Below are 6904 nucleotides of genomic sequence, written 5' to 3'. Positions count from 1 at the left end.
TTGACGCGAAGTAGGGCACGTGAATTGCTTTTAAAACAGAAAATAAGGGATTCGGAAAGATTAGCAATGGCAGATCCAGGCCTTGACCGGATTGAGGGAGAGACCCAGCATGAAGATGGACAGAGAATAGAGGACAGTACAACAGGCGATGCAGTATCGAGACAAATAGTACAGATAACGCACCATAACGAGGATAATGTACGTCAAGGCACAGAAAATCTAGGTCAGCATACGACAGAGGAGCAGGAAAGTAGAGAGACAGCCGATGAGGATTCTAACTTGCGTCTTGAATACGTAGAACCCATAGTACAAGTAATCAGAGCTCCCTCACCACAGAGTACAAGGAATTCGAGCAGAAACGTGTCACCGCACAGTTCAATGCAATCGGTTGCAAACCAACACTTGGGCGAAAACACAGAGCGTAGGACGTCGGAAGAAAACGCAATAGGACTCACCAATCTGGCAGCATTATTACAATTAATGACGGAAACCATGACAAGACAAAATAAAGAAATTGCGAACCAAATTAAAATTCAGAATGCAGAAACGACGAACCAAATTGCAGAAACCACGAGACAAATGCGTGAGATTAAAGAACAAACCAAAAAATTCAGTTACACCTAAGTCATATTGTAGATGAGGCAAAAGAATCTCGAGAAGTGATAGGAAACTTAATAACAGGTCACAATCAATTGAGAACAGACATTGACAAGGTACAAGCGGACGTACACACAGGACGAGATCAAAACATTACATAACAACACCCAGGGAGAAGACAAGAAACTAGAGAAACAGATAAACGTAATTACTATACAAGCAGCAGGTACAGCGCGTGAAATTGGTGAAAACAGTGTGTTACACAAACGTATCACAAAAGCAGCGCTGAAAAGATATGATAACCGCATAGTCAAAATAGAAGCGCAAACGAAGCGACAATTTCAGAAATTGCGAACAGAGTTGTCGCAAACCATTGAAGAGCGTAGTGAACAAGATCGAATAAGCTCTGAGTCTGCAACCATATCCGTATCTGTAACAGCACCGGAAAAACAAGCAATTAACGAAGATAACATGCATTTTTGATTCCAGTCACAGGCGGAAAACAACATACGTGAAATCAGACCGCCTGCACCGCAACAAACACGTTTCGAAATTCTTGATGAACAAACGGCACCACAAACACATGCAGAACCACAAATGTATGTTTCAAGGCAGTTTGGATCGTGCAATGGAAGTATGACGAAGTACGACAACGATCATTTCCTCACAGTCAGAAAACTTCAACACTTTCGAGAAGGAAACTCATTACATCCACGAACTTTTATTGATCAATACCGAGTAGGATTACCAGAACACTGGACGCTAGCACACAAATTAGACTTTATATGTGCACACATGTCAGGATCAGTCGCAGAAACCATTCAAAATGTCGCAGTGACATGCCGATCGTACGAAGATTTCAGAGAGAAGTTTCTCTCACGGTATTGGTCCAGCGAAGCACGGAACAGAGTGAAGTACGAATTACTACAGAACCCATATTTTGAAAATTCAGGAGAGAAGAGTCCCGTGAAATATTTCGAATTAATGGCAAAGAAAAATCAATGCTTAGATGTACCATACAGTGATGGAGAGTTATTTAATTATGCGGGACGAAGTTACCATTGAAATACCAGCAATCATTAGTAGGTCGCGGAGGCAATGACGTCGAAGCATTTGAAGGTATTCTAAGGGAACTAGAGTTCATATTTTCGGAAGATGACGCAAGAAAAAGACGAAGCGCACGTGAAAACGAAAGCAAAAAACAGTGGAATCCACAAGACACAGTTCGAAGAAACAATAATTACGAACCACGTGATAATTTCGCACAAAGAAACGACAATAGATTTCGACAAAGAACCGGTTTTGGATTTAGAAGAGAATATGGCAATAACTGTAATTCACCCAGGAACGGCAACAACTATTACAGAGGGAATAACGACAACCGGAACGGGTACATGAGAACCAAAAGACCGACAAATTATTAACAAAGAAACCACTATCAACAAGCTGAACAAGAAAAGAGAATACAGATAGAAGAGGTGGAGGTAAGACCACCAAACCATGATAAACGTTTGAATTGACAGCTAAGCGCCCATGCCAAAGAGAATGACGCACCGACCCAGGACAATTGCAGCACCTTGAACAGAGAAGTAAATACCTTATCACGAGAAGAGAAGAAGGAAGAAACAAATCCGCAGGGACCAGATGAAAACGGAGACAGGAAAATAACAATATCGTGTTGGGACGAAATTAATTGGGAGAATACTGACGAGGAAGATGAATTACCAGAGGCATGCACAACGAATGTAGGAGGAAAGGACGAAGTAATGAGTATTGCAGAGCTATTTGAGATGGAAACCAGAGAAAGCGAATTCAATGAGGGTAATGCGCAGTCGACAGAAGTTGAAAATAAGTTACTAGTGGGCACACAACCCAACGTATATAATGAAGGAAGTTATGAAGTGATAATTAGAGCATTTAGATGCGATTATGTGGAAGTAGCGACGAAGAAGGAGAAGATAGACGAGGATGAGGAAAAAGTAGAAGATGTTGAAGAAAGCGTAAATGAAGGAAGAAATAGAGAAGAGGAAATAAAAGAGAGAGAAGTAGCAGTCGAAGCTTATCCTACAGAGAGTTCGAATTCACAAGGGAAATTCCTGAAAAGACTCATGTATGATTCTGTGGAGGATTCGTTGATGCAAGAAGAAGAAGAAGAACAGAACCAACCCTTTCAAATTCAACCAATTGTGAAGGCCATGGTAAAGCATATCCCAGTCAATATTGTAATTGATAGCGGAAGTGAACTGACTGCGATCTCAGGAAAATTTATTCATGCAGTGTAATGCCAATGAGGAATTGCCAGTTCTGAAAACACGTAAGATTAAAGTAAGAGGTCCTATTAGAAACAATGCTGCGGAAGTTACGAGACAAACAAGCTTAACTCTTTCGTGTCAAGGTCAAAATATCGAAGCCAACTTCGTGATTATACCTAAACTAACTGTAGATTTGATTATAGGTGCAGATTTTTTAAATGAGAGACGAGCGATAATAGATATGGGGAAAGGTAGCGTAACATTCGGGAATGTCACACTTCTCTTTGAGCAAAAGCTAGAATTAGATGAAATACCAGTTATAAACAAACAATTAAGAATGACGCGAGATAAAGAGGATGAAGAATTAGAATGGTATACACAAAAGGGGGAATCGCCTCAACTCATGTTAGAAGTCCATAAAGAAATCGACGAAAAATTGCAAGAAGTTCAAGGTATTTCGGAACAAAGTAAAAGAGAATTAGAGGGTATTTTACGAGATAAAGCAGAGGTATTTTTACCTAAGACTGGCAGTATTAAACACTTTCAGTACAAGTTTGAAGTAAAACAGCACAAACCATTTAGAGTGCCACCCTACACAATCCCATTAAGCTGCAGGAATAAAGTATTCCAGGAGATATCTAAAATGTTAGATGATGATATTATTGAACCAGCTACCTCCACATATAACAGCCCGCTCCATATTGTACAAAAACGAGATGGGAGCATCAGGTTATTGCTTGATTCCAGACAGATCAACACAATCATAATCTCTGAGACAGATCGCCCAGAAAAATTAGAGGAATTGATACAAAACTTCCACGGTGCTAAGATATTTTCATCAATTGATTTACGGAGTAGTTTCTGGCAAATAGAATTGGCCCCAGAATGTAGACAATTTACAGCATTTATCGTATTCGGTAGATGTTACCAGTTTAAACGATTGCCATTTGGTTTAAACGTATCATCAGCAGCGTTTATTAGGGGATTTAATACTATACTCAGTCTTGAAATTTTACAAAAAATTTCTTGTTATGTTGATGATGTGATTATAGCAGAACCCTCTTGGGAACATCACAACGACACATTAAATCAGTTTTTACAGATCATGAAAGAGCATGGGGTCACAGCAAATATAACAAAATCCAAATTTGGAAGGCGAGAGGTCAAATTTCTAGGACACATAATTTCAGAGAAAGGGGTAATGCCCGACCCCGAAAAACTAACGGCAATCAATGAATTATGTACTCCATATAATAAGAAAACTCTCAGAGGATTTCTAGGTCTCACCGGATTCTATAAAAAATTTATTTAGATCAACTCTCCCGCAACACCACGCCTATGTGCATTGACTGGAAAGAACACGCCATGGGTATGGGATCAACAAGCCAATGAAGAATTTTTAAAAGTGAAAAACGCACTAACAACAGCACCGATTTTAGCACATCCTGATTTAACACAAAATTTTTATGTGGCTACTGATAGCGCGAAAACAGGTTTAGGAGTTGTTTTATCCCAAGAATACGAACAGGCAGGGCTAAGATCATAAAGAACAATTGCATTTGCCAGTCGGGTACTCACAAAAAGCGAGAAAAACTATTCAGTCACGGAGCTGGAAGCATTGGCCATCGTATGGGGCTTCCAACGTTTTCGATACTTCCTATTCGGAAGAAAAACAAAAGTATACACTGACCACAAAGCATTAGAATTTCTGTTATCCGCCAAACTAACTCATGGGAGGTTAGCCAGATGGATGTTAATACTACAAGAATTTGACTTCACTATTACACACATACCAGGACCTGCGAATGTATTAGCGGATGCTTTATCACGATGTCCATAGGGTGCATCCAATAACATAGGTTTGGAAGCAGCAGAAGACCAGTTTACAATGTACTATATGAAACAAGTACCTTTCGAAAACTACATTACGACAGCATTGAAAAACATAGGCAAAGAACAGGACAAGGATCCCGAAATACTAGGAATCAAACACAAGTGGAGAAGTAAGGATTTTCCAGACATTCGACAGCACTATCTCGTAAAAAACAATGTTTTATTTTTTAGACGAAATGTTGCAACGAATGAATGGTTAATTTATATCCCAGATGAGCTAATTAATAAGTACATATGGTATACACATTTAAGTAATGGCCACTTTGGACCAAAGAAATGCTTTTTAAAAATAAAACAAACAAGCCCTTTTCCTAATATGGAAAGACGAATTAGAACAGTATTAGTCAAATGCAAAAAATGTATGAGGGCTAAACACGTCACTTTCCAAACCAAACCACCTGTGTTTCCAATAATCCCTAAAAAATTAAAACAAATAGCTGCAACAGATTTGATGGGGCCCCTCCCATGCACAAAAAATGGATATATTTTCATATTTGTCGTTTTGGAACTTACTTCTAAACCTTGACACCATTGAAATGGGCAACAGGTCTTACTATAAGTAAAGGATTTAGACAAGACTTTCTCAGACAAGTAGGTCGAGTGGAACGAATAATTTCGGATAATGGCCCACAATACAAATCAGTGCAATGGCAGAACACGTTAAAACAACACAAAATAAAACCCATCTACATATCTAAGTACAAACCTAGCGTAAATCCAGCAGGACGATCTATGAAGGACATAGGCACTTTATGCCGATTATGTGCAGGCAAAAGACACAACACTTGGGATATATACCTTAAAGATTTTCAAGAAGTAATAAATGAAATGCCACATAGCACTATACTACTACCTCCAGTTACTGTACTTAAAAATATTGAACCCCCAAACATAACCAGAGAAAATGTTAGATTTCCTATTGTACCACGTAGACAGCACAAACAAGTCATAGCAACAGCACTCTCCAACATCAGAAAGGCAGCCATTAAAAGAAAAGAAAGAGGAGATAGAACAGCAATTAAAAGAACATTCTCAGTAGGCCAGAAAGTATTTGTAAAAACACACTATCTCTACAGCAAACAGAAACACTAAATACGTAAGTTTTACCCTGCATACAAAGGACCTGTCATAATTAGCCGAATTGCTCATGATAATGCTGTGGAACTAATGAACCCAAAAACAGGCAGAACCTTAGGACTTCACCATGTGAACCATATCAAAAAGTTTGAAGATTAATTTTGTTACTGGTAAATAATCAGCATAATATTTCAAGATTATGTTGCATATAAGATCGTCAGGAGAAAGAAAAATGAAGAGAGAGGAAGGTGGGAAAAAGAAAGTAGTTTCAATAAAAACAAAAACAAAAATAACACCAATAGTACCATAGATTAAGGTGAAGGGATAAAACGTAGATAGTCTAACAGCATGAAATACTAAAATGCTATACACCACGACATTGCACAAAAATAAAAAAACGAATTTGAGGATTCTTGTAGAAGTTAAGACTCAAAATATCTTAGAATTGTAACATGGAAAGGGCGCCGAAATTTGTAAAGCTTTTTAAGAAGGCGTAAAACAATGTAGGTACTAGACATATGTTAGATGATTATAAGTAAAGCTTTTTGTAAGAACCATTGTAAAAACTCCAGCAAAGATCAGATGCAACAACCCACAAGTTGCAATGCGAGAAGTATCAATAAAGAAAAGGACATAATTAGCAAGACACGATTCCTACAAGGCAGAAGCATCGAGAGAAGGGAAAGGACAGCAAGACCAACAGAGGGCTCTTGTAGCTGAAGTGGGCAGTAAATCTGCTGAACCACAGAGTGGCGGAACCCTGCTGGGACAGAACACGGAACCACAGACTGGCGGAACCCTGCTGGGACAGAACACGGAAGGCCAAGAGGAGCGAGCAAACCACGGCCCGATGAGAAGATCGCTTGGGCAAGCCACCACTGGCAAAAAAAAAAAAAGTGTAAAAGTCACACTACTGCTATTAAACAGCACGCTGATGCACGAAACTGAAGAAAACTTGCACAAAGTAAAAATGACACACCCAAACAATTTATCAAACTGGTACTAAGAGGAGAACTTCAAAGCGACTAGTTATCATTAAATATTTCCATATCCTGCCCAGAGAAGAACCAAGAAGCAAGTAAGAA

Source organism: Schistocerca serialis, chromosome 3, assembly GCF_023864345.2.
Source record: "Schistocerca serialis cubense isolate TAMUIC-IGC-003099 chromosome 3, iqSchSeri2.2, whole genome shotgun sequence".
Taxonomy (NCBI): domain Eukaryota; kingdom Metazoa; phylum Arthropoda; class Insecta; order Orthoptera; family Acrididae; genus Schistocerca; species Schistocerca serialis.
This window is presented reverse-complemented; position numbering follows the sequence as displayed.